Source organism: Gorilla gorilla, chromosome 8, assembly GCF_029281585.2.
Source record: "Gorilla gorilla gorilla isolate KB3781 chromosome 8, NHGRI_mGorGor1-v2.1_pri, whole genome shotgun sequence".
NCBI lineage: Eukaryota > Metazoa > Chordata > Mammalia > Primates > Hominidae > Gorilla > Gorilla gorilla.
This window is the reverse complement of record NC_073232.2, coordinates 9,970,219-9,980,064: the sequence shown is the minus strand read 5'-3', so window position 1 is coordinate 9,980,064 and position 9,846 is coordinate 9,970,219.

The following is a 9,846-nucleotide window of genomic DNA, read 5'->3' as shown; positions in this document are numbered from 1 at the left end:
TCCCTGTGGGAACTGCCCTCCACCTGCTCCCTGGGGACAAGTCCAGGTCGTACCCGCAGTGCGTCCCTGTGGGAACTGCCCTCCACCTGCTCCCTGGGGACAAGTCCAGGTCGTACCCGCAGTGCGTCCCTGTGGGAACTGCCCTCCACCTGCTCCCTGGGGACACGTCCAGGTCGTACCCGCAGTGCGTCCCTGTGGGAACTGCCCTCCACCTGCTCCCTGGGGACACGTCCAGGTCGTACCCGCAGTGCGTCCCTGTGGGAACTGCCCTCCACCTGCTCCCTGGGGACAAGTCCAGGTCGTACCCGCAGTGCGTCCCTGTGGGAACTGCCCTCCACCTGCTCCCTGGGGACACGTCCAGGTCGTACCCGCAGTGCGTCCCTGTGGGAACTGCCCTCCACCTGCTCCCTGGGGACAAGTCCAGGTCGTACCCGCAGTGCGTCCCTGTGGGAACTGCCCTCCACCTGCTCCCTGGGGACAAGTCCAGGTCGTACCCGCAGTGCGTCCCTGTGGGAACTGCCCTCCACCTGCTCCCTGGGGACAAGTCCAGGTCGTACCCGCAGTGCGTCCCTGTGGGAACTGCCCTCCACCTGCTCCCTGGGGACACGTCCAGGTCGTACCCGCAGTGCGTCCCTGTGGGAACTGCCCTCCACCTGCTCCCTGGGGACACGTCCAGGTCGTACCCGCAGTGCGTCCCTGTGGGAACTGCCCTCCACCTGCTCCCTGGGGACAAGCCCAGGTTGTACCCGAAGTGGGTCCCTGTGGGAACTGCCCTCCACCTGCCCCTTAGGGGGTGCTTGTGCAGTGGTTTCATCCTCTCTCTTGGATCTGTCCGTTGGACCCTCACTAGGGTTGGGAGTTCCTCATGGGATGAGGTACTCCAGATCCCCTCTTGACAGATTTTCTTTTTATTATTTCAGACACCTCTTCTTCACCCTTCCTCTCTGGGTGCTTTCTCAGCCCTAATTTTCTTTTTATTATTTCAGACACACCCTCTTCTTCACCCTTCCTCTCTGGGTGCTTTCTCAGCCCTAATTTTCTTTTTATTATTTCAGACACACCTCTTCTTCACCCTTCCTCTCTGGGTGCTTTTTCAGCCCTAAGTATGTACTTACACATTTTATAACATAGCATGAACTGAAGTGTGTATTTGTGTGTATTCAGGTATCCTGACAGCTTTCTGCTTTACAATTTTCACACATTATACTTATTTACCATACATGGTTTAGACTCCCAAACGTAAATCTCCAACACCGCATTCTCTCCTCTATTTTATATGCATATAGGTGAATGCATAAGTAAACTGATATATCCAGACAGTAGAATATTATTTGGCACTAAAAAGAAATGAGCTATCAAGCCACAAAGACAGGGAGGAAAGTTAGGTGCATGTTGCTGAAAGAAGCATGAAAGGCTACATCCTGAAGGAGTCCAGTTCTCCAACATTCCAGTAAAGGGAAAACTGGAAACAGTAAAAAGCCAGGGGTGAGAGGGGAGGGAGGAATGAGTGGGCAGGGCACAGGATTTTTAGGGCAGTGAAACTCTTCTGCATGGTACTGAATTGGTGGATATAGGTCATTATGCATTTGTCCAACACCAAGAGCAAGCCTCATGTAAACTGGCCTCCAGGTGATAATGATGTGTTGACGTATGTCTATCGGCTGTAACAAATGGACCACTCCGATGGGGATGTAGACAGTGGGGGAGTCTGTGTGTGTGGAGGGGCTGGGGGTAGGAAACTCTCTACCTTCCACCCAATTTTGCTGTGAACCTGAACTGGTCTAAAGAATAAAGTCTATTAAAATTTGGGTGTTAAACACGAAAAGGAGCTTAACCTCATTAATCACTGGGTAGGTGCAAATTGAAACCCGAATTTAAAAGACCGACATCACCAAGTGTTGACAGAATATAAAGTAACTGCTTCTGAGCATGCCTGCTACCATGGAGCTGTCGGCCACTATCTACTAAAGTCAAACGAGTCAGACCCGGCAGGAGACAAATGTGCGTGGTTCTGCCTTCTTTTGTTGCCATTTTACTAACTAAGCAGCGAACGAATGCAGCATATTCTTGAGCTGGGAAGTCACTGACATATTCGTTGTTACTTTGAGAAACAAGGTGTTTCCTAGATTTTTATGCACTGCCCTATAAGTAGGTGATACAGTGTGGGTTCAGGGCTTGCCTCGCTCACGGAGCTCTTTGCTGCATGTCCAGTCTCTAGCCCAGGGACGCCCCTGCAGAACATCTGCAGTGATTACATCAGCCTTGGTGTTTGCGCAATCGGATGCTGCCATGCCGCGGGAGCAGTCCTGCTATACACAGCAGTGTGAGTAAATCCACAGACCCAATCTTGAGTGGAAGAAGCCGGATGCAAAAGGCACATGTGATTCCAGTGAAACAAAGGTCAAAAACAGGCGAAACCAATTAAGATGTAGGCAAGAATAGAAGCTACTTCCAGGGGGCGCAGGGAGCCTTGTGAGATTTTCAAAGTGTTCTCTATGTTGATAGGGTGTTAATTACATGGGTGAATATGTTAGGATTGATTGAAACAATTTGTGCACTTTTAAGTGACAGCTTAACACAATATAGAATCCATGAGCTCTAGAGAACAGAGCTCAGCACTGATAGAGAATCAGTGGAGAGCAAGTGGCATCTCACCTTGACAGGAGTGGAAGTGCAGGTACTTCTGGCCACTGCATCTTGGTATCAGATTGGCCAGGAAAAGCCATGAAGACACGCCCTGCGTGGGTTGGGGCTCCACTCCTGAGAGAAGAAAGCAAGGTCAGCTCCCACGGTGTACGTCGGGTCCCCATGCCCGTGGGCCCCTGCAGGCAGCTGACACGGCGTTGGTTGACATGACACACTTATGCTGTAGGAAAAGAACTCTGTCCCCACCCCCACCCCATGAGGGACAAATGCCGCAGTGGAGTTGGTCACGTGCTGCTCGATCACATGCCCTGACGCAGATTAAAAGGAACACACAGAGTCTGAAGAGGAAAGGTGTTCCCACGCCAGGTGACAAGCCAGCTCCGGCTGTGAGGACTTGCCTGCATCTCAGCGTGTCCACGTGCTTTCCCTTCTGCCTGGAACCTGCACTGCCTTAGTCTGCCCCTGGCTGAATCTGACTCATTTAAACCCTTGGCTTAAACGTCATCTCAGATGATCTTCCCAGGACTCAAATCTGAATCACCAGCATGAAGCTGGAGCTCAGTGACTTTGAGTAAATTATGAATAAAAACTTAAGCATTGGCCGGGCGCAGTGGCTCACGCCTGTAATCCCAGCACTTTGGGAGGTCGAGGCGGGCGGATCATGAGGTCAGGAGTTTTGAGACCAGCCTGGCCAACATGGGGAAACCCCATCTCTAGTAAAAATACAAAAATTAGCCGGGCGTGGTGGCGGGTGCCTGTAGTCCCAGCTACTCGGGAGGCTGAGGCAGGAGAATGGCGTGAATCCAGGAGACGGAGCTTGCAGTGAGCCGAGATCGCGCCACTGCACTCCAGCCTGGGCGACAGAGCAAGACTCCATCTAAAAAAAAAAAAAAAAAAAAAACTTAAGCGTATACTCACGGGTCCCATAAGGCTACATTGCTTGTATACAGACGGTTCCCTCTCAGCAGTCGCCACTCCCACGTCAAAGGCTGTTCATGCTTCCCTTCAGGTAATGGTGGGCCAGGTGGGCCAGGTGGGCCAGGTGGGCCAGGCAGTGGCACAGCCCACCTCCCAAGAGCGCTGGAAAAACCTGAGAGAGAATGTCAGAGACCAAATAGCTCTGAAAAGAAGCACAGGGCAAAATCTAGGAGAAGAAAACCTGTGCTGCTTTTCCCAAGGGGCATTGCCCAGTTCCAGTAAATGAGCAGAGAGGCTGGGCAACGGAGAGGTGCTTCCAATAGCCAGACAGGAATGGGGGAGCAGAGACCAGGGGTGAGAGCTGCGAGGGCAAGGCCCACGGAGAGCTTCCCAGGCTTCACGTCCTAGGAAGAGGAATTTAGGGCCAGCCTGGAATTGGCTCAAAACCTGTTTTTATTAGGGAAATCTGAGATAGTTACTTCTCTAGTTTCTTGCAGAAAACCATTATCTGGAGGACAATAGCACATCACAGACTCCAAACAACCCCCATGTCTTTGTCATACACAGCATCCAGAGCTCGCTGGGCGTCCACCCGGTGGGAGACGGGCCAGCACGACCAAGTGGCCAGCACACCAGCCAGCAGCAGTGACTTCAGGGCCCAGAGAACGTCAGCACGCTGAAACCTAAGACACAAAGCTTAACATCAAAGAAATAAAAGTCATGACAGAATTTTTAGAGAAACTGGACATTATTTTTTTTAAAGAACCAAATGGGCCCTGTTTTGAAGGATGTCCCTGAGAGCCATCAGCTCCAGCAGAGAATCACTGCTGGGGTCTCTGTTTCTTATCACAGAAATTCTAGAACTGTGTCCAGAACATAATCAGTACTCAATAATTATTAGCTAAAGGGAAGAAAGAAGGAAGAGAAGATAGACTAGAATGTCTTCCATGTGAATTTTTTATTGAGGAAGCTTGAGAGGCGGCCAAGAGGCCTGGGGAGGCCTGCGTTCCTGGCTTTAGGCTGTTTGTTGAGCAAAGACAGTGACCTTTCTGTTCCCAGGGAGAACAGCCCTTCTCAGTTTCATTATGGACAATGTTCTTCACAGCCCTTACGTTACTTTCCAGAGGAAGAGATGTAGACTTCATAGACCTATTTAAGTAAGATTGAAAGATGATTTTTTCAAAATCTTTGCAATTTTTATACTTCTGGCCAACAATAGGCATTCTTAGAATTTTTGAAATTTACAACGTAATCATGACATGTGAACATCCTGAAGTACACACACGTCCTTGAAAATATTCCACGGAGAAGCTACAATGAAAGCCGTAAGACTGTGATTGGCTCTGTGACCATGGTTTGCAGATTGATTTGAGCGCTTTGGCCAGGCATGTGCCAGTTGATTCTTGTCCCAGGAAGCCCAAGACGTGACACGGTGACCCACTTTAATGCGTTTATACGTAAGTGATTTCAGGAGGCAAAAAAACAGATTACACTTTTTTTTTTTTTTTTTGAGACGGAGTCTCGCTCTTTCGCCCAGGCTGGAGTGCAGTGGCGCCATCTCGGCTCACTGCAAGCTCCGCCTCCCGGGTTCACGCCATTCTCCTACCTCAGCCTCTGAGTAGCTGGGACTACAGGCGCCCGCCACCACGCCCGGCTAATTTTTTTGTATTTTTAGTAGAGACGGGGTTTCACCGTGTTAGTCTGGATGGTCTGGATCTCCTGACCTCGTGATCCGCCTGCCTCGGCCTCCCAAAGTGCTGGGATTCAGATTACACTTTTAAAAGTAATGGCAAACATAATTCTCAATTTAGGGTCTCAGTAATTTACAAATGTATGTCTAGAGTTAATGGGCATAGAAATTTACCCAGAATAATTAGGAGGGGTATGCATGCAAGGGGTAGAAATAGGATCCCAATTCAGAGAAAAGGGAATTGTTCTCAGGGAATCAGGACAGGGAAAGTTTAGGGAATAAGTCAAGAAGAGAAGAACCAAAGTATTGAACTTGGGGCAAGACCAGAGTAAGAACCAACAGTAAAACCAAATTGCTGCACAAAAATAGTAAACAATGAGACAGGGATAGTTTTTTGGCCTGAAAATACTAGCCCATACATGTATGCCAAAAGCCTACTGGCATTGTACCCAAAGAGACTACTTACAGCACCATGGCACAACACAGGCATGCAGTGGGTAAGGTTTCCTGGCATCTCGTCACAACCACTGGGCCTTGACCTTGGCCATCCCTGAGCTCTGAGCTCAAGTCTTAGCAGGTTGGTCCTACTTACTGATTGTAACAGGGCCCTTGTCACTGGAGTTTGGCCAGTTATGTTAACATCTAGCTATTTATGAACCTTGTCATTAATAATTATTACAAGATACAACATAATAGGAACAACTCTATTCATAAAAAATATATACACATAAACAACAAAAACATGTATATGTATTTTTATTCAGCCTCCTAGATAAATAACAGCTTAAACCTTATTAAGTCTTTCATTTTTTGCCTTTCATTTAATTAATTTTCTATTACAGTTTCAGAGCTTGGGTTATACCTGAGCCTAAACATGGTTAAATACCACCCAGTTGTACAGGAGACAGGATCAAACAATAGAGAAAATAGAGAAGTGAGTGTTGGAGGAAGAGCAGTAATCTTCTCATGGCTGAAAATTAAAGCTAAGTCTGAGATTGACCCCTATTCACACGGATATGGGGCCCATTTTAATAATGAACTTATGACCGGGCGTGGTGGCTCACTCCTGTAATCCCAGCACTTTGGGAGGCCGAGGCGGGCAGATCACAAGGTCAGGAGATCGAGACCATCCTGGCTAACACGGTGAAACCCCGTCTCTACTAAAAAATACAAAAATTTAGCCGGGCGGAGTGTCGGGCGCCTGTAATCCCAGCTACTCGGGAGGCTGAGGCAGGAGAATGGCGTGAACCCGGGAGGCAGAGCTTGCAGTGAGCCGAGATCGCACCACTGCATTCCAGCCTGGGTGACAGAGCGAGACTCCATCTCAAAAAAAAAAAAGAAAAATGAACTTACATTTCTTTCACATATATTCAACTCTTCACATGTTCTTTTTCTCCTTTTGTTGGATTTATCGAGCTGTGCTTTTCAAGGATTTGTCGATTTAATGCACATTATCAAATTTAGAGGTGTAACCTTTCCCTACATACAATCTTAGTATGTTTTTAATATCTTCCTTTTTCTTATACATTTTCCAAAATCTTTCCTATCTCCCAATAGCATATGCAGAAGAAAATGAGATATCTCAAATATAGCAAAAACTGCATCAGATTGCTTTGGAATAAAAAAGTTGAAAAGCTTCTAGTGATCCCAGCACTTTGGGAGGCCAAGATTGGCAGATCACTTGAGGCTAGGAGTTTGAGACCAGCCTGGGTGACATGGTGAAACCCCATCTCTACAAAAATTAGCCGGGCATGGTGGTGTGTGCCTGTAATCACAGCTACTCAGCAGGAGGAAGGAGGGACAGGCAAGGGGAGGGGGCTGAGGGACAAGAATTGCTTGAACCCGGGAGGCAGAGGTTGCAGTGAGCCAAGATCGCACCACTGCACTTCACCCTGGGCAACAGAGTGAGACTGTCTCAAAAAAAAAAAAAAAAAAAAAGGAGCAACAAAGTTGGAAAAAGCCATTAACTAGAATGATCAAGAAGAACAGAGAGAATGCACAAATGACGAAAATCCGAAATAATGCAGGTACATCTTTGTATTACCCAGCTAAGGCATAGTAATTAAAATCTTCCCATGAAGAAAAGACAAGGCCCAGTGGCCTCACTAGTGAGTTCTACCAAACATTTAAAGAAGTATTGACCGAGCATGCTGGCTCACGCCTGTAATCCCAACACTTTGGGAGGCTGAAGCGGGCAGATCACCTGAGGTCAGGAGTTCAAGACCAGCCTGACCAACACGGTGAAACCCCGTCTCTACTAAAAATACAAAATTAGCCAGGTGTGGTGGCACACACCTGTAATTCCAGCTACTCAGGAGGCTGAGGCAGGAGAATCACTTGAACCTGGGAGGCGGAGGTTGCAGTGAGCCGAGATCGCGCCATTGCACTCCAGCCTGGACAACAAGAGCAAAACTCTGTCTCAAAAATAATAAAAAATAAGAAATATTACCAGTCCTTCATAAGCACTTCCAAGAAATAGAGGAAAAAGGAACACTTTCTTTTGGTTATTACAAGAAACTATACCAATGTATTTTAGTTATTTTATATTTTTTATATATTGGTGTTATTTTATTAGTTTTATATATATTATTTTATAACTAATCTATATATTAATTATTTTATATATTATGGTTATATTGCAGTTATATGTAGGTATATATAGCTATATATAGTTATATTAGTTATATTATTTTATATATTGTTATTTTATATTTTATATATAATATTTTTAGTTATCCTACCTCCCAATAGCATATGCAGAAGAAAACGGGATATCTCAAATATAGCAAAAAGATTTCTATTGAGAAGTGTTCAGTAATAAGTAAAATGACACATATGTGATTGATATATATATATTTTTTTTTTGAGTCGTTGTCTTGCTCTGTTGCCCAGGCTGGAGTGTAATGGCACGATCTCAGCTCACTGCAACCTCCACCTCCTCAGTTCAAGCAATTCTCTGCCTCAGCCTCCCGAGTAGCTGGGATTACAGGTGCCTGCCACCATGCCTGGCTAATTTTTGTATTTTTAGTAGAGATGTGGTTTCACCATGTTGGCCAGGCTGGTCTTGAACTCCTGACCTTGTGATCCACCCACCTCGGCCACCCAAAGTGCTGGGATTACAGGTGTGAGCCACTGCGCCCAGTGTGATTGATATCTTAAGGCTGATGACAGCAGCCCTCTCAAATGAATCTGCAATTTGCTACTGAATCCATACAATTCACCTCCTCCAGTATTTGGCCAAGCCACACAGTAACTATTTATAATAGTTATTACAAGAATAACTATTATCAATCACGAATCCAGATACAAAAATCTTAAAATATTAACAGAAACCAGCAACATATAAAAAGAATATACTCCATGCCCAAGTGGGATTTATTTCAAGAAAGCAAGGCTAGTTTAACATCTGAAAATCAATTAATATGATACACCATATTGCTAGAATAAAGGGGAAAAGACCACAAGACTCATTTCAGTAGAAATGCAGAAAAAACATTTGACAAAACTCAACATCAATTCATGATAAAATCTCAAGAAGGTAAGACGAGAAGGGAACTTCTTCAACCTGATAAAGGTCACCTTCTGAAAACCTACAGCCAACCCTATCTTTGCATTGAACAATGCTGTAGAACTACAGCTCAACACACTTTCTTAGGAAAGCAGAATCTGAGAGCCCATTCAGAAAAAGAACTACCTCAACACTCTTTCTTAGGAGAGCGGAATCTGAGAGCCCATTCAGAAAAAGAACTACCTCAACACACTTTCTTAGGAAAGCAGAATCTGAGAGCCCATTCAGGAAAAGTCTGAGAGCCCATTCAGAAAAAGTGTTCTTTGGAGAGCAGGATTGAATTAGTTTGATCTTTTCAATTGAATGAGGCAGCAAGCCACTAGGCACAGTGATACTAGCTTTGGTAATGTGCAGCCGTAGAGGGTTTGTACAAGGTTATTAAATTACAGTCAAAATTTTGGTCTAGAATATCTTTTAGTTTTGGTGACCTAGGTCCATTATGTGCCTTAGGAATATACAAATATATGTAATCCAGGCTGGAGTACAGTGGCGCAATCCCAGCTCACTGCAGCCTTGACCTCTGAGGCTCAGGCGATTCTCCCATCTCAGCCTCCAGAGTAGCTGGGACTACAGGTGCACACCACCATGCCTGGCTAAGTTTTTGTATTTTTTGTAGAGATGGCTCTTGCCATGTTGTCCAGGCTGGATGCCTGGGCCCAAGTAATCCACCCGCCTCAGCCTCCCAAAGTGCTAGGATTACAGGCGTGAGCGGCTGCGCCAGACACTGCCTTAAGAGTATACGAATGTATTTTTGATGCAAATGGAACTTTTCATTCAGGTGTAAATAAACTTGAGCTAAGTAAATGGTTAATAATAGGAGTTGATTTACATGCTTGCATTTATCTATTTTTTTCATTTACATACAACTCCTTGTGGGAAAGTGCACTAAAGATGCTGAGTACAAAAACTTTGTATTTATTTGCAGGATATATCTGAATATTTTTAATTAATTAAATAACCGAAGTTCCAAATTATAAACCTACAATCATGGACAGACATGGGAGCTTAAAGATTGCGTGGCTTG